This window comes from Phalacrocorax aristotelis, chromosome 6 (genome assembly GCF_949628215.1).
Source record: "Phalacrocorax aristotelis chromosome 6, bGulAri2.1, whole genome shotgun sequence".
NCBI lineage: Eukaryota > Metazoa > Chordata > Aves > Suliformes > Phalacrocoracidae > Phalacrocorax > Phalacrocorax aristotelis.
The window spans coordinates 54,364,197-54,383,839 of NC_134281.1; the positions used below are offsets into that span (position 1 = coordinate 54,364,197).

General features: G+C 37.0%; 1 long non-coding RNA gene across 1 annotated transcript in view; it reads right to left on the bottom strand.

The window, feature by feature from the left end:
- Nucleotides 1-4,065: 4,065 nt before the first annotated feature.
- Nucleotides 4,066-19,643, bottom strand: part of LOC142059299 (uncharacterized) — a 44,453-nt gene continuing 28,875 nt past the window's right edge. The window contains exons 3-4 of the long non-coding RNA XR_012661277.1: nt 8,523-8,705; nt 4,066-7,849 (exon numbers count right to left, since the gene is read on the bottom strand). This is a non-coding gene — a long non-coding RNA (uncharacterized LOC142059299). The remainder of the gene's footprint in view (nt 7,850-8,522; nt 8,706-19,643) is intronic.

Genomic DNA, 19,643 nt, shown 5'->3' on the forward strand with positions numbered 1-19,643 from the left:
TTGTTGTTTGCTTAATCCATGAAGGATTTTTCTCTGGGGGAAAAAAAAAATATGTGAATAACCTGTCATCTCCTCACTAATGAGGAAAGGACTCTTCAGGAAGGAAAGATATTTGGAGCCTTTTACAATGCAGGGATTGGAAGTTGAAGAACTGGTGTGCTAGACAAGTATTGCCTACAAGCACCTGATTCAAGCACATGAGAAATTGCCTTTCTTCATACATTCTGTTTAGAAAGTGTAATGGTCTGAACCGCTTTGTTCTCTCTATATATTAAAAGCAGATTCATCATGGAGTTAAAGAAAATAACCAAGTACTGTCTCCACAGACTTTTAAATAACAGTTCCTCCCCTTTTACTCTTGGCATTGCTACAGATGAATAACAGAATATTGGATGCTTGCTACAGATCCTTGGGCTGTTCCACTGGCAAAGAAAATTTGAGCTCTTTTAAAGGAGTATTTCATAGTTCCAGCAGAAAACATACCACTACTGAAGTTTCATCTTAAAAGCTGGATAAACCCAAGGATCTGGCCAGGTTTTGTTTTCATTTTTACACTGGAACTGTGAAAGTTTCTCATTTATACTCTGTAAGAAGCAACTAATAAACCTGTCTCTGATATAATGTTTAATTTCAAATCTGAAACTTAAAACAGTTAATTTGCTGTGAGGGAAACATACCAAAAAAACCCAAACCCAAAATTCGGAAATGTTTAGCCATCAGTAAAAGTAGCGTTCAACTGTAAATGGTAAGAGGGGTCACACAAGTGCTACCAGAAGCTTCTTACTCCATGCAGACTTGTTTCATTGACACTTAAAAGTTAAATGCAGAATATCTGTTAGGTTTCCCTCCTGGCCAAAGCCTGATACTCATATCTTAAACAAATGCATTCAATACTGTTCTTTCAGGCCAGTTATGGATTGAATCATTCATTAACTCTGGAAGCCTTCTTCAGGTTTGCTGAAAAACTTACTCTTTAAGATTTCTAATGATTTCTAATTAGATTACTAATGACTACAATATTGAGTTACTACCGCTTTATTTACTGGAGATATTATTTTCGTAGCATATACAGTATTTTGAGTGCTCTGTCAGGAGTTTTTAGTAGCAGCAAGTCCAAGTTCAGAACTCAGAGTTCTTAAAAAAAATGTAATTAAAACCAGCTCAATACAAAAACAGGAGAAACAAATATTTTCCTGGGATCACTCGCTGGACAATACGTTCGCACTTGCAAAGGAAATTTTTGGTACAAAACAAATAGTTACATTAAATGGGACTAGAACACAGCATTAGTTTGTGAAAGCACAGCAACAGAGTGTCAAAGCATTTAAAAAGTAAGTAAAATATACCCCCAGACAGGATCTAGAACAGCTGATTGTTGGTGGTGCCCCAAACACATTTGGACAGGCTCCTCTCCAGGCTGCAGAAGGCACTACTGTACTTCTCGTCACCTGCGCAGCCTGCTCAGATCTCTCCTGCTGGGTGATCTCTCTAGCTGAAATGTCATCTCTGCATGGGGCCAGCCTGGCCTCAGCACTTCTATAGGTACTGTGAGGGATTTTTGTGGTGCTGGGTAGGTGTCTCCTGGGGCATCCACAGAGATGGAGTCCTTGCTGCAGCCGCAGAATAAGTCCAGGCGCTTGTGCAATCTGTTGGTGCTGGAGAGAGATCGATCTCCGGAGAGGTCATTTAGACCCTGAAGTCTTCTGCAATCTTCTCACTACCTCCCACCATGCTGCCAAACCTCTCTTTTCATCCCTGTCCTTATGCTTTGGAGGAGGCTTAACAGAAGAGTAGAGTCCAGTCTACTGAAGACACATTTCTGTAATTAGGCAAAGGCTCTGAACTCTTGTTGACAGACATCCTTAGTGCATCTTCTGGGCCACCCATGGCCAAGTTGGAGTAGAGCATATGCTTCGACTCATTACACAGAAAAGTAACATGCCAAAAGCCCAATAGTCAAAATTCAAATGGATGTTTGCAGTGTCATAGCACTTGTTACTTGTTTTGTTTGTTCTGTCTTTTCTTGCAGTTCATCAATATATGAACAGATTTTCAGCTGCCATCTACACTCAGAAAACTACATCAAATAACCATTGCAATTAAACTTAGCCACATTTTTCCTTTAAAGTTGATTTAGATTGCATTGTGATAATTTTGGATATTCTTCTTAAAATTTGGCACTGATCTTTTATATATATTTATCACTTCATTTTGTACATGTAGATACCCTTCAAGAGTTCCTTCTTGGTGACTGCTCATCTTGTGGCTATTTTCTCAAGAAAATATAACTCCAGACATATTTGTATTAAGAAGGACAAGAATATGATAATGAGTAAAAAAAGTATAAAAAGTATAAAAAGTATAATGCAGTTGGAAGAACACAGCTTCTAATCATCCAGTAGTACTGATTAAGAACATTGTGTTAATAAAACATGAAAAAAAAAATAAATAGATATTCTCCAGTTCTTGGTATTTAATTTAAATCCAAATTCTTGTCTTGGCCACGTGTCGATCCTCTACCAAAGTTGCTTACAGAAAATACTCATGTTACGAATATATATAGGGTTTTGTTACATGTAACAGAGGATGTTAAAAGTCTTCTCTGGCTTCATATTTTATGAATACATGCTTTAAGAGACGCTTGTAGTTTTCAGGGTAATATCACAGATATCTGTAATAAAATATACTGAAAACATACTCCCAATTCTTTAGTTCTGCCTCAGAAACAGACCAAGGGCTAAATACCACAGACTGTGTAATATCAATACCAAGATTTTTAAGAGAGGTAGCACAGCATTTCTACCACTCTCCCCATGTGGGTAACAATGAAATATCAGAAAGTTTGGCACAAAGCTGACCTTTTACTGTAGTAAATAAAGTCAGACCACATTTCCTATAACAAGAGGGTGACAAGGACGAAAGAAGAGCTGAATATTTTTAAAGTTCCAAAGACTGTGAATCTTTGTTTGTTGGAGGTGGCTTGATTTTTGTTGTCTCATTCCTCTTCATAGACTTTTTGATAGCTCAGAAAAGCATGAAGTCTCCAAATATAGGCCAGCACATCTGTGGCCCAGATAAGAAACGTGATAAACAGCCCTGTGATAAATGGTATCTCAGGGAAGGATACCAGATATCTTGATGAGTACTAAAGAATTTCCATGTGGAGAACAAACGCTATCAGAAAAAAGGAAGATATGATAAAATCAAAAACATTTCAGGGACATGAGGCAAAAGGGGAAGATGAGGAAATGCAACAGTTATCTTTGAAACTGCACCGAAAGTGATCCTTTCCATATTAATCTTTTTCAACCAGGGTGTCTGTAGTTTTTATTAAAACCTTCACTATTTGCATTGCACTCTGAAAATATTTGAGTTAAGATGGATCGTGAGTGTTTTCTTCCATTGGAATTCTGATACGCTGTGGATGAATTCGAATATTACTTTACAAGAACTATCAGAAATGCTTTCCTACTTTCAGAAATCCTCTGTCCCACTTCTTCCCCCCCAACATTGGCAATTGCCAGTAACACCTATTTTTTTTCCCACTTTTTAAATGTAAAGTTAAATGGAAAATATTTTCAGGACAACAACATTTCCATCATATGAACAGTTAATTCAGAATCTGACGGCAGTCACTTTACTGTCCTCACTATGCATAATTCCCATTTAGAAAAGCCTTAACCCTAGAGTTAGAGTAGAAGAAGCAGTGCTTACTTTAGTATTTTTCTTCCTTAATCCAAGATAAATCTCTATAATTAGAATTGACTGCTTTTTAAAAGAACAGAAATGGCAAGTGGCTCTACCTTAAATTAAAAGATCTATTACCTTTGGTCTTCTAATTCTTCTCAGCAATGTGTTGTCTCAGGAGGCATTTTCTCATCCTTATGAAAACTAACTTACTGTAGGTGTAGAGGGAAAAAACACATCACTGGAGTTATGTAGTAAGTGACTGCATAAGGAAGATATATACAAGTTTAGAGCAATGGAAAATAGTTGCCAAGTATGTCATGTATGAATATTTTATTAAAAATTTCTGTAGCATAAGCTATTCATCAAACAAGACATTTTTATTGAAGGTTACATTTTCATTCCCTCATGCAAATGGGACATTGGAAAGTAAAAAGTAGAGACTCACCATTTCTGCTTTCATGAGTTGAAGGCCTAAAAGCTTAGTGGCATTTCAGGTACACCACATCTTTGGACAGCCATACCCCAGAGACCCTCATGGCCAGCAGTAAAAAGTGATATGCCTGCCAGGATACCATGGCATGTATTTTCCGTTAACTGTTCATTCTTTCTGTCCCAGGATTTTCTTTTTTCCTGTGTTTTATAAGCTTCTCTTTTTAACTTCATTGTGTTAGTGCCCCTTTCTGTCCTGCTCTATACGTGGCTGTGGCTTTAAATCTGGACCTTAATTTTGTATGCCCATCAGTCTTTCTTTTCCTAGACAAACGAGCAGCAGATGTCCTAAGGTCTGCCAGATGATTTGAGATTTTCAAGACCTGTGGTACCCTGGAATTAGTGAACACTGGCAGCATGTACAACAATAACAATGCTGGAAGCTATCTGTTGGCTGATGTTTTGATTACAAAGTAATTTATATAACAGTAACCAATACCATTTGTCTAACTGCTCACAACATTCGGTGGATGGTAATGTACCTCATATTAAAAGACCTGGATCCAAACCAGTGCAGCTTTCTTTTACCCAAGATTAAAAAAAAAAAAAGGTACCTAACCAAATGAAACATTGCCCAAAAGCAAAATTAATCCTTTCACTGGTCCTTCCTCCAAATGGTTAGTTTTACTCATCCTGACAATTAGTTCATCTAGGTAATGTAATACATTCTATATTTCAATGCCTTTTGGTTTTCAGACCCGTATGTATTGCCCTTTAAAATTACACTTTACAACCACACACTAACATCTACTGGAGGGATTTTAGAAGTCAACAGGCTGGATAGCTTATTGTTGCTGAACACAAGGTATTTTGACTCTCCTGGCTAATTCCACTTATTTCAGCAGAGCTGTGCCAACAGCAAATCTGAGCCCTCTATCTAAATTTAATCTGTTCATTACCTCCAAAGACTATTGCAAATAAATAGGCAATCAAGTAGCTAGAAGGACAGAAAAGAGGGATACAGTGTATAATAGGTAACCTTACAGAAGACAGTCGGAGCACTGATTCCTTTCCTTCCAAGCAGCAGACAATAACAGTTCAAACTAAACATGATTCAAATTTTGTTTTCTGCATATAATTGATACTCTGGAGACTTTATTCAGCTCACTCTAAAGCAGTCTCCTGGTAATTGACTTCACCGATAACTGGATCAACCTGCAGGTAAGAGCTGGTTTGGGATCTGTAGAGCATAAAGCCCTCTGCTTTATACAGCAGTGAAAGCTGCTCCAATACATACGCAGTGTAAGCAGCTGTTGAGAAAGGCTTCAGATGCCCTGACAATATATTTTACCTTGAACTGGCAAAACAAGCTCAATGTTTACCCTGTTCTTGGCTTCTTCATTCCTGCTACACTGAGAGTGACACCTGTGAAATGGATATCTTTCCCCAGCGAATGAAGTTCAGAACAATTCAGTTTACAAATTCTAGGCTAAAAAGGACCTTTCAGATAGTGCTTCCAGTGAGGACTGACTGGGATGGCTCTTTACCTAGAGTACACAACGCGCCTCTAGACTCCTGTGCACTCTTGTCACCCATCTGATACTTTCTAGACATTACTAAATAAAATTTTATCTATTTAGAAAATTTCAATAGACATTGCTATTTAAAAGACCTTCCAAAGACGTGGCAGAATGTGCCTTTGGGTCAAAGGAGACTCTTATCTCACTACAGTTTCTAAATCTGTAAGTTTTTCTGAGGAATGGAGTGTTGAAATCTGATTGCTGAGGCTGTGCAACAAGAATGAAAGCTAAAGAGAAAGATTAAAGATGTTTAAAGTTCAGATATATCTTTACTATCTTTCTCAGCACATTGACATAGGGATTAAATACAGTTTCTCAGAAAAGTGAAAAAATAATTTTAATAGAGTGTAGTCAGAATTAGGTAATGTAAGGATTGTTATCCTCACACCTAAGAGAAGAATATTCTGTCATGAAACAGAATAGCCCTTGAAGTAGGATATTCAGTAATAACATTCCTAAAAGTGCCTGTTTATTTTTGATCAGCCTTCAGAATGTTTTCTTTTTTTCTTATTTTTTTCTTTTTTTTTTCTTTTTAGTCTTCAGGGAAACATGTATTAAATTTTGGTGTCCTTGTGCTGCTGTCTCTATCTTCAAACTGTTCTTCAGAAACTGTATTTTTTTTCTTCTGTCCTCATACTAAATATCTATAGTGCCATATGAAGCTCTTCCATCTTACAACAGAACTGGAAATCAATCATCTAATGTGGGGCATAAGCTTCCATTTTACTAGATCATCTTGGCCAAACCATTTAGTCTTTGGGAGCTCATGTACACAACTCTAATATATGGCTAATGACCAAAAAATTATTTAAGTTCACTGGAAGAGAACTGTAACTCTTGTCTTCTGCAGCTACTCTAGAAACCTGCAGCATAATTTCATGAGTAACCCCGAGGGGTAGGGGCAGGCATAAGGAGAACAAACTCAGAATGGCCTGGGTCTATACAGCATTTCTCTTAGGCTAATATAACTTTTTTTCATAAGGCTATTAGATACCCTAATATCGGTATCTGATCCTTTGAATAGTTCTATTTTCTGCCTAGTCATTCATAATGGAGTTAATTCCCATCCTTCCCCATGGTTGTTTTTATCAGTTGAATACTTACTAGGAAAAGGTGTGGGGGACAACTGAGGAGGAAAATGGTGCATTGTAAAAAGGGAAGGGCATTTTAGTCTAAAATACATTTGCATTTCAAAAGATTAGAGTGAAACGTGCACTTAACTGGCACTTGCTTTTTTAATTTAATTAATGCTAGAAAGACACTTTAAGACATAGTACTCTAAAGGTGCTTGGAAGCAAAAAAAATTGTCCCCTAAGTGTCTGATGTGAAGAGCCCCTGGGTGACACTCAGAGTAATGCACTTTTTGAGCACTTCAACTTACTAGTGTCTTTCAGCGCTTAATTAACATAATTTGACACAATTATAGATATAAACACTTTATAAGCACTTGGTACTAGGAGTGTCAAAAAAGTGTTGATCTCCATCAATTTATACTGGAAACAAAAAGCTCTAGCACAGCACTCAAACAAGTGCTTAGAACAGTTCCACACTACTAATAACAGCCAAAGAAGCACCAAAAAGAAAAAAATGTTTCCAAAGTGTTCTCTGGATAAAATCTTTAAAGATTTTGCACATCTGTGTAGCAGGCTACCTAAAATAATTAAAATTGTATGAAACGCACAGAGTTACTCAGTTCTGCTGCTCACTTGTTCAGAATAACAATTACCACCTTATCTATCATATTTACATGTTAGATCTTCTGAAAGAGGATTGAGAATATGTAGGCTGGTGTGTAGCATAGGCTCAAGTCACAGTGTTTAAGGCAAGACTAAGTGCAGGTACGCCATGTGACACTGTAGCAGAAGAGTTTTTCTCTGTTTATGCTCCTAACTTACTTGAAAAAATATTTGGGAAAGAAAAGCCCACATGAAATGCACTATTTTCTTGATCCAGGTAGTGAGTCCTCCACTTGTTTAAAGCGCACAAGAATGCTTCTTTTGAAGGGAAGTGCTGTTCTCCCAGAAGATACTGCTGAGGACAGGTTCCAACAGGCAGAGTTTGGCCAGCAGTGAACCCACATCAACTGCCTGCTACACATGCTCCATTTCTTATCTGAGCCACAGATCCAGGTTTTGTGCTGAAAGTTCGTTCTGTTCAATGGGGAAAAGAGCAACAGCACAAAGCTTAGGTTTGCTCACAGGACACTGCAAAATCACCTCTCCCTCTCCCTTGGTGCATGGATTTTCTTTTCACAGAAACTGTTTTTAATTATTAACTTTTTAATTAATAACTTCTGTGCAGTCCAAAATGTCAAATTAGGGTGACGACTCTGTTTGGTGTAGACATATGGTAAAAGGCTCTGTTTCTAAAGACTAATCTGAAAAAAAATGTAAAACAACCCAGTGTGCTTTCTTCTCTTTTCCCTTCTCTTCCTATTTATAATTTAGCATGCCTTTATTTACTCAAGTCAGAGGCTGTGTTTTGCAACGTGAGTGAAGCACATAAACCCTGATATATATTATCTCTTTGTGTGGGAGGTAGGTCAGCTAAATTTATGGATATTTCACCTGACAGTTACATTAATCACCCGAACACTTTGCAATCTTTTTGCCAGTAAAGTGGAATGACAATTGATCATATTAAAGATCAGGCATCACATTAAGAAGGTACTCTGTAAACTAAATACACTCACAAAAAATGTAAAAGGTGACATTTTCAAAGTCATAACTTATTTTCACCAGGGTTAGCACCTAACTGCTTTTGAAAAAAAAGCAAAACAAAAAAAAAAAACCAAACAACCCAGTAGGAATTGTCCCTATTTACCTTGTTAACCCTTGGAAGTGTCTTCTTGCAAGATCCATCCATTTTGATTCAGCATATGTCTGATTTGCCTTGAAATTATCTCTGTCGTGTGCAATTGTGGAAACACTGTTTGCCCAAACCAGACCAGACCATCTCTTATTTCAGGTTTGGAATGAGGCTGGGAGTGGTGTATAACTGAGGATCCTAAAAAGCAGAGAACAAAATAGCTCTGAAAAAAAGCACCAAAAGAATAAAAGAAAATTGGAGGCAGTGGGAATTACAGGATGATCTGAAAAAAAATCAAACCAATTTTTAGGCACCTACCAGCAAAGACTGCAAAAAACCGTGGCCTTCCTTTCTCTGTCTGAAATTTGCCATCTACCAATTTAAGGCACTGTTGCAGCAAAGCACTTAAGCACTGCTTAAATCCTCTTGAAGTCAGAGGGATTTAAGTAAGTGAATAAAATTATGTGCATACTGAAGTACTTGGCTGGGCTGGGTTGCATTGTTGAATTTGGCCATGGACAATTTCAAGAGATTACTCCAAGACTGAAACTGTTGTCTGTAATTTCCTTGACAAAAGAAGATGTATTCTGCCTTTCTCGCTCTAATACATTTGAGATAAATAGGAGAACAGAAACAGCTAAAATCGGTTATTTTTCAGGGTTGGAGGGGAGGGGGAGATAGTCTCCAAGAGAAAAAATGCAAGCTGGTTTTTATTTCCTTTCTGGATAAATATGATATGTTTCAGGTTCTTGATCCGTCTTTTCTAACACCAATGTCTTCACAGTAAAGAGTTCTGTGTCTCTACCAAGCTGCACATTATGTCTCTCAATTTTTTTGCTGTTGTTGTGAAAAACACTAAGTGTTAGAGATAAAAAAAAAACCAACAAACAACAAACTCCCTTCTCCCCTGAATTCAACTGCATTTGAGGAAAAGTCTAAAATTGTGACTGAAAAAGCTCCAGCCTCACTACTATCTAACCACAGAGGCATTTCTTTGTTTGACTTAGTCTAATTCCTCTAGGATCTAAGAGTCTGTTTCAGAGCATGTTCAAAACTCTTCCAGTTTTAGCAGTTCATTTACTTTGTCTTAAGCCTGATAGGAATCCAAAAATTATGCAGAGGATTCCTTAAATCCTGAAGGTTGCAATCCGGGACAGGGGGGTGGTGGTGGAAAATATACATACTGTACAAACGGAATTTATTCTCAATGAAAATACCGCTAAATATGCTTTCACATTGAATGCAAGAGAAGGATGGCGTAATAGCCTAGGAGGGAGAGCACTCACTATAAATAGGAAATGTGTTAAATTCCTTCTTCATCCTGAGAGGGTTTACATATATATCTCACAGGGAAAAAAACCCCACACTTAACCATGAGGTTTCTTCTCCACAGGTGCACTTGAAAAGAAAACTGCTAACATTGTTCTGGTCTTCAAAGAGCAGTTCTAGGTGTATAACCTGGGGAGCTTTGGGACGGCAGATCCCAGGAAGGCAGAGTTCAACCTTACAACCCTAAACCAGGCAACTTGGCTCTAGACAGAGGAGGAATTTAAAGCAGGTTACTTGAAACGTGTCATACTCCATAGCTTCACATGCCTCTGCTTACCACACAGGTGTTTAGATAACTTTTCTTAGATCATAATTCCACCACGTTCTAGTCAGGTAATGTAGAAGAAATTAGATGTCCAGAGATTAGACACCTAAAACTTAGTTCCTGAGCAACACCACTTTTGAATGGTTATGGTTTATATTTAACTTACCTGTTAGAACCTAGATTTAGCCCTCCTCATGCAACAAATGATTTCAGCTTGATGGTTGGTGTGACTGTAATTTTCTTTTATTAGAAAGAAATTACAGAAGCAGCTTTTGGTTTTTTTTTAACAAAAATAAAGTGTTATTATTACATTATACTATTCACCTAATTCCACTAACGAAAAAAAAATCTTTTCCACGTCTGGTTAAATGCAACTAAAACTCTGGTGGAACAGTTGATCTAGATGACAACTATCTGTCTGTTACTCCTCAGCTGCCACTATTTCATCAAAACACTCTGGCATTGTGGGACTATGCCAGTTATATGACAAATAGGGACCTTATGTACAGCACAATGCCAGATTTCTTAATCAAAGCATTCCTGGAACAATCAACCTCATCCCCTTGCTCATTTTCAAACCCTGAACTCATTCAGCATATATTATAAATCACTTTTTTCTCCAGAAAATAGGCATTTGGGATCCTTTGGCATTCCAAGACCCTTTACTCACAAAAGATCTCATTTTGTTCCACTCATAGGTGGTGGTTTTTTTTTTTCTCTCCTCCCAGCTTTAGTCATAAAATAGCCTTTTATTTAGAAGAAATGCATTAATTGACTACATAAATACCATTAATGAGTAGGAGGGGATATGTAAATGACAATATACTAAGAAGACAATCATGACAGTTAACATTGCAAATACATAAGGACACTGATGGAATGATTATGACCGTGCTGAACTATACATATACACACCCTTATGATGGAAATGATATAATATTACTTAGATAAGTTGGACTTGGTTGGACTAAGTATCCTATGACTGTGTTAGTCTTAATCGATGAAAGGGTTATAGTTTGGCATGGATGTGACAACAGAACGCAGTACTCCAGTGGAATATGTAAAGCAACCTTAATAGCAACAATCAGACCCACTTAAAACATCATACAGTCATTACATTTTGGGAGGCAAACACATTTGTTCAGCATCTATCTTAGCATTTTGCATGTGATTAGCTTAGCTCTGTCACACTGTGTAAGCATGCCAATAGCATATTGTTGAAGTGATATCAGCATAAATGAAGGGGTTGGTTTTTAGTTCGGTTTTTTTCTTTTTTTTTTTTTTGTTGTCAAAGGCAATAAGAAGCATCAAGTAAATTGTGCTATATCTAGGCCTGTAGCCTAAACTGCAATCCCAGATACTTATGGAAATCAGGCACAGCTGGAGCTGATTCTCATTTACCTTCTCTGTGCAGCTGGAATTAATTCAAAATCACCTTCTCTATGTCTTTGTCCAAAAAGAACATATTCAATGTTTGTTGAGTTTTTTTAAGACAACACCGTATGCAGTTTTTTCTTGTCATTAGGAAATTTTGATGACTGTCTTGACAGGTATCATTTATTTTAATAGGCTGAGTTGTGTTCAAATCTTCAGTTGATTCCATGGTCTACTTCATTTATTGTCGGCCACAGGTACTTTGATCCAATTCCAACACAGCCTTTGCTCAGGCACTCACTGGCCAGTCTGGACAAATAGCTGCTTACACCTGCTGAGGAGAAGGCAAGAAAATCCTGTCTCCCCTTTCCTTAAGCCTGTCATGTGTTGTTATTAAAACTTGATGCTTTCCTCTTGACAAAGAGGGAACATAAATTTGCAATAATATAAGCTTAAAAATGCTCTGCTGTGCAGATTTTTTTCTCCATCCTCAAATCACTCACATCAATCTACTTGTTTCTTCTTTATTCTCTTCCGCCCCACAACCCTACTGTTTAAAAAGAAAAGAGTCGGCAGGCTCACCGAACAGAGCGGCTAAAGCCAATCTGAGGGAAACAGATTTGTCAGAAGCACCACAGAGCTCAACTACAGAAGCACGGCAATGGGTGTCAGATATAGCTGCTGCAGATCTCATAGAAACACGACGGTTGGCTCATTCTCTGGAACAGATTTTTGATTGAAATGGATGGGAAAAAAAAGAGCCATACAGGCAATCGCAATCAGTTCATATGATGTGGGAGAGTGTGCCATGTTCCCTTGTATGGGTAGGTGAGAGGTAGAGACCTTCTGGAGACCTTCCAGAAAAACTGTGCCTTTATACAAAATAGGAGGGGTTTTTTTGTTGTCTTAAAATGACACAAAATTTATTATCACATTTACTCATGTTTCACCTTTAAACTTGCAATAATCTTCTTCAATTAAGTACATTAAGGATATAAAGTTACTGGAGAGTGTCCAGAGAAGGGTCACAAAGTTGGTGAAGGGTTTAGAGGCGAAACTGTGCAAGGAGCAGCTAAAGTCACTTGGTTTGTTCAGCCTGGAGCAGAGGAGGTTGAGGGCAGCCCTCATGGTGCTCTGCAGCTCCCTCCCAAGGGGAGGAGGAGGGGAAGGCACTGATCTTTTCTCTCTGGTGACCAACGCCAGGACCCGAGGGAATGGCAGGGAGATGGGCCAGGGGAGGGTTAGGCTGGGTATTAGGAAAAGTTTCTTCCCCCAGAGGGTGGTGGAGCCCTGGAACGGGCTCCCCAGGGAGGCATCACGGCACCAGGCGATATTCAGGAAGCACTTGGCCAACGCCCTCAGAGACACGGTGTGAATTTGGGGCTGTCCTGTGCAGGGACAGGAGCTGGACTCGATGATCCTTGCAGGTCCCTTCCAGCTCAGGGCATTCTATGGTTCTATGATTCAATTAAAAAACTTTCTCTCATAGCTATTGTATGAAGAGGTGTATGTAGTAAGTTGTATCATTGTGTAATAAGTGTATCATAGTAAGTGAAATTAAAAATTAAGCAGTCTTAGTGGCACGAAAATCCACTGGACTGTGTTAACAAGGGCTCTCTAGGTACGTGGTTTTAAGAGATGATATCAAGAGCTGAATATTGTCCATAGTGATTTTAAATATTAAGGAAGCATCATTGTGTAGCTTCACATATCCAAAGATGAATGCCATATTAGTTTTATGTAGCTGAATAACTAATCTTTATTACCTTATAATAAACGTTCCAAGTTTTTTAATATTTACATGATTGATTCATTACAGGTCATTCCTTCCTTTGTTTTTAACAATTTGCTCCTCCATTATGAAAAATTACCAATCTAGACATTGCTCATTGCATTGGAATTTAGCTTTTGTGACTTGGACTAGGCCATATTTTCAATATGAAAAAAATACCTCGTGACTGTTTTTGATGACAAGTCTTTTTATATTCTTTCACTGATTTTTCACTTATTATTCACTTATCTTTCACTTATTTTTTCAGATAAGAATAACACTCATCAGTTGCCTAGACAATTACATACTTTCTCAGTACTCACAGGGTCATAATTGTTTGCCGGGCGAGCAATAAAAAACTTCATTAATAGAAAAAAAGAAAAATAAATATATTTCTAATCAAAGACTTCATGTCCTTATCCATTCTATATTTGAGGCATAGTAGATGAAGGTATTAGGAATGGACATCTGCCTCTGCAGGACTGTAATCCCAATTACTACCTCCCAGAAAGGGAGGCATTGAGCTTTTACAGTGTTTTTGCTGCCTATATACATACAAGAGAGCAAGATATAATGTATAAAGGCACTAGTATACACAATGTCTTCCAGAAGAGTTTTGAATCAAAGCAGGCCTGCATAATAATATCAACAAAAAAAGATAAGTCTACTCATTAGCAAACTATCATCTAAAACTCTATTGAAGTTAGCAAGACAATAATCCTTGTTAGCACTAACATATCTCCTGTCTAATCTATGGCACTTATCTGAAGCCTGAAGGACACGATACTCATAAGGGAATCGGCAGCAGCACTGCATATATACAGGACATACTGTCAAAGAACATGGAGATTTCCACTCAGAGAATTCTTTTCTTGGAGAATCTTTTGGGATACCTATGAAGCTCTGGGATCTTTTGGGTATTGTGAACTAACTGTTCCTTCGTCTTCAAGCAAAACAATTCCAATGGAGTTCATAATCCTTAAAATCTTGAAGTCTGCAAAGAGTTCACAAGGACCACTTTAAAAAGTATTTTCTGGAGAACATATTCCTTGGAAAGCTTGAAAAACCTTAGAGTAGATTATTAGAATAACCAGGGAATCCTAGCAGTGTAATTGACTGCTTAATCTGGGCTAAAAGAAGTTTTTAAACATAAAATCAAGTGAACTGAAGAACCAAAATTTTAGCTCATCAGAATCTTCCATACTCCAGATTATGTAAATAAATGTCCTATCCAGTGGAGAAGCTCCTACCATCTAAGACCTACTAGGTCTTTGAAAAAATTCAAATATATTCTCCTAGTCACTTTGAAATACACCTCACGTACATTTGGATCAGGAAGAATTTAACCAGACATTTTATCTAAAATACTAATAGTACATGTTATATGATGACTTTAATTCCCAGTGGATCACTAAGTAACACACATAAAGCAAAGGTAAAAGGATATGGCTTCATTCTGAGTGGCAAGAGCAGCTAACTGCTACAGTGGATGAAGACAAAAGAAAACCCTTTGGTTTCATAGGCAAAACATTGTGAAAGAAACAGAACAAACTCCATGAAGGCTAGATAGAGCTTCAAACTTTAAACCTGAGGTTTATAGGCATTTCAGATCAGCTGTGTACCTTCCCTTCAGCTTTAGGAAATAAGGTCAGAACTGTGCACATACAGATGAGAAAACATATTATACACATAGTTGTGAGCCTACAACGTATTAAAGAGTTAATATGGATCAAAGTATAAGAAAAGTCTGAAGCCATTTACTCAGTTCATATTAATTTACCTCCCACAGGATGAATTAGGACCTGTTGCTCTACTTTCCTATGTAGTCCATAGTATAGACTGCTAAAGGCCAACAAAATTCAGCCCAAAGAAGGTTCCATCTGACAAAGTATTCAGCAAAACATCCAACGATTTTGAATAGTAGCTAGTTCAATGAAGTGAGAATTCATTTTTAAATACAGTGTAATCACTGCTTAACATGACATTTTTGTTCATGTAATTTGGGTTAAAGATTCTTACTTCTTAAGAGACTTCCTTTCTGTAGACCCTTTCAGAGGCAGCTGTCAGGATAAGATCTTTATACCGTTTGATGTCATTCATTCCAAACAGGTTCACTAACAGCTGGCAGGGAGGTATCAGGTCTAGCCTAGAGAAGTGGGGGGGTGGGGGAAGAAAAGACCTACCAGGAGATTCGAATTTCAACTACACTCAGTGCATGAACTTTCTTTATAGGAAAGAGGTTTCAAATGCAGATTTGTTTATAGAAGAATGTGGATATTTCTTTCAAATCACCATATTCATATATGAGCTTCACTGAATCCTGCTGAAGTGAACTGGGCAAACTCATTGTTAAAAATCACATACCGTAAAAAGTAGGGCACACCTCTTTCTTGCTTTTAAAAGTGTTTCCTTCGCTAAGCTTTGAACTTTGTCCCATTGTATCAAATGTAGCAATTAAAAAGGAAATCAATCCACATATTCAAATTACTGACATTTACCCTAAAAAGAAAACAGTGAGTATTGTAAACCTGGGCCATGAGCATATTTTTCTCGTAAGTTACAAAGCTCTGGGCATTTTGTGATCACAGTTACACAATAACTCTAGCACACAGGAAACAAAACCTTGTTATATTATGAAAACATCAACACATATCAAACAATTGAACTAGACTTCTTAGATATAATAATTAATATGTGCAAAAAGGAGAACGAAAAATAATAAAAAAAAGAAGCACTTAATTAAATGTCAGACTTTACAAGCATATCCTTACCTATGATACATGGACTTAAAAACATGTGGTCAAGACTCACAGTAGGAACCATTCTTTGGTTCTATTAATTACTGGAATAGTTAATAGCATTTACTGAAGAAAATATAGGATCATTTAATGGAAACGCAGAAGTTCATAACAACCTCCAAGGTACAAAATAAGAAGTGATTTGATCTTGAACCAATTATAGCCATTAAAAACATTATTGGAAAACTTCCAAGATTAATTCCAGAAGATTGAATTTTTAAAGAAAAAAAATTTCTTTTTGAGTAATTTAAGCAAAAATGACTCCACTATAAAATTCTCAGAAAGTACAAAAAGCAATTTCAGCTCAATTTTAAATTGGGAAAATATGAGCTGTGCAACTTAGAGCACTCTGTCAAGTTCTAATTCACACAGTCAGCTCCCCGCACAGTAGAAAATGCAAGGTTGCTTTGTCTTGGCACACTTCTGGATTAATATTTTCTAAATGTTTTCATTTGGGACTCTTTAAAAATATTAGGCAAAAATATGCATTCCTTTAAAACATTATCAGAATTTTGTAGAGCTGTGAATTAATTGCTTACATGTGTGAAAGACTAATGGAATTATTTTAGGCCAGCCAGGTACAGAAGGACATATCCAAGACTACTACTGAATTCCTGTCAATGAACTTCCACAAGCCAAACCTTGGCTTCTTCAGTGAGGACACATGCAGGTACACGGGCATCAAATATATCTATTGTACTAAACCCCAAATCAGCTGGAATTCCAATACACAAAACAAATGGCACCTTTCCAGTCTCTTTATTTATTATATACCTTTAACACTTAGGAGATTCATGTGAAGACTAAAAACTGATAATCCTATTTTATATAAATATCATTCTCATTAAAAAAGGTCCTACTTTAAATTCAGGTAGAGTTCAGAAACAGAACTGTACGGGATCTAGCCCCAAATTTAGTGATATCAGAAATGTCTTTCCATTGTATTAGAGGATATGAATGAAATTTGAGACAACTAACCTCAGGACATGCAGTTAATTAAGAACTGAGCCAGAACCAAGCTCATGGCTTTCAAATCAGAAGCTAATGTGTTGCCAGCTGGAATGTATGGCCCCCCCCATGGTAAGGCTGAAAATATACGTTTATAAACTGTGTTTCTCCATGTTTTCTCTGCTCTGGAGAAACCCAGAACTATAAAAGATACAGAGCAATAAACTGCAATTAGTGCACAGTTGAAGAGAAGGCTTCTTTAAAATTTTTTCTCACCCAAAAAGACAAAAGACCTCCTTCCTGCTATGAAGGGAAAGGGGGAAAATGAGGATAGAATGCCAGTTATTTGGGCAAGAACAGTCAGTAAACCCTTTTTTTCCACCCAGGTATCTCTTTCTTACGCAAATAAATGCTGTCTGCTTCTGCATGGGTCCACCAAAAGTTTTAAAAATTTCTTAACCAAATTTGAAGAAGCATCTATAAAAGCTACAGCATGGTCACAAATTACACCAGATGGAAGAAAGCCTTATAAAAGCTCATCAGTGAGCAACACTTCACCTCACTTTTTATTTTTGTAAACACGAGCATCAAATAACTGGAAGACACAAATCCATAGAAATCTACAGTTAATTCATCCTGGAGCTTATGGAACTATTTGTCATTTCATTGTAAGAACAAACTGACCAGCATATTTTTTAAGTATCTAGGGAAAAATGTAGTGGTCGTTGTGGTTAATGCCTGTACTAGAGCACCGAGAGCTCACAGCTCACACTACAGAGCTGTCCTGGCAGACCGGGAATTCGTACTGTTAATGGATTAGCTGCCTCTTGAAAATAGTCTCCAATCTTCTCTGACATTATGTATTATTATAGCAATAGTCTGATATTCTTTCCATGAGCAGAGAATATAATTACCATGAAATAACTGGTTACTGGTACCTGAATCTCTTTGAATATAAAATATTTATATTATTTAAGCAACTTGGGAACTGTTTTTCCAGTTTCCTTTACCGACTCAGAAAGTTAAGAAACAGCTTTAGAAAAATTTAGGAGACAACTTGGTGATTGATGTTCATTTACATATAGAGACTTGGGCAAAGACATTAGGTGTGGTTTAGATTAATTTGAAACAGATGTATAACTCATGATCAAATAAAACTCTACCTCATAAATTTAATTAAATTATAAGATTCAGAGAAATCTGTCAATAAAGGCCAGACAGTCTGGGTCTGAAGAACTACAGCACTGTGGCACATACACTAGCAGATTGCATGTTCCTAAAATGAGATGTTACCAATACACCATGTCACATTCATGAAGAAATGACTTCCTGAATCACTGAAAAAGGTCCTTCATTGTGCCAGGAAAGAAAGAGAGATCAAGGAAATCTACAAGTGTTAAATATACCTCTCTCTGAAATGAGATGCTAATTCCTCATTTACATACTTTCAACTTATTCCTCCTAAACTAGTAAACTGCTAAAGATAAAAAGAAAGATGCATTACAGTACCCTGAAAATACAACCATTGTTTCTGCAATTTAGTTTCAGCATCATTGGTGAGATACTATTGGCAAAAGATCTGCCAAGAGATTAGATTTAATCAGTTTTTATAATCAACAAATAGGATTTTGAGAATGATACCAGAACTTAAAGTAGTAACAAATCACTCCAAATGCATATTATACTGTCTATTGTGCAGTCTGGAAAGAATATAAACTTTAATGAACAAAGACATTGAATTTATTTCTAATTTGACATCTCTGATATTCATTAATTTATCTGTTCCAAAACACTCTTTATAGAGAGGTATAACAAGAAAAAACAGATAGTCATCCCATTATTTAAGTTAAACACCTTTAATTCCATTAGGTCATGTCACTTGCGTTTCTGCGTTTAGTAACTGTTAGCTAATCCAAAATGCCAGCAAGGATTTACCAACCCTAAAACTGAATTCCTCTGTCTCTAAACCACTGCAGTTATCTGTTACAGAATAAATTACGAATAACAGGATTCTTGCTTCTCTAGACTATAACTATTTAGTAATTTAGAGATAAAACCAATTAGTATTAGATCCCTTTTTACATCTCATTTTAATTGGTATTACATTGAATATTCTTATTCTTCATTGCGTAGCTCCACTAGCAGGATTCTAATATTAGCATGTCTTTTGTACCTTTTAACCATCTGAAACGATTCCAGTAAGGGTAATAATAAGACTTCTTAGACATCTTTTCCATTTGCTAGTCAGCTAACACTGTAAGCCTAATATTTAATGTTATTAATAATTCTCAAGTCAGGAGGTAAGTATTAAATAAGGGATACAAAAGACTGCTAGGTTTAAAACACCGTTTAATTTTGATAGAGGTATGCAAGTCAAAAACTGGAACAACGCCTGGGAGAAAACTGTTTAAACATGCTCGAATTTCTCTTTAGTTCTGTTTAACCCTCAGGTTTTTTCCTGATAAACATTTGCCCTAATGCCTGCTGTGCAATGAACAATAGGAAAATCACCAAAGCTCCCCAATCCATATCAGTGACTCTTCCTGAGTCATTATCTTGCAGCTTCCATAAGTAGCATGAAAGGTATGATTTCTACCACTCCCAGTAGGGATCCAGTGCAAAGTATTCAGCATGATGTCTCACAGGGAGAA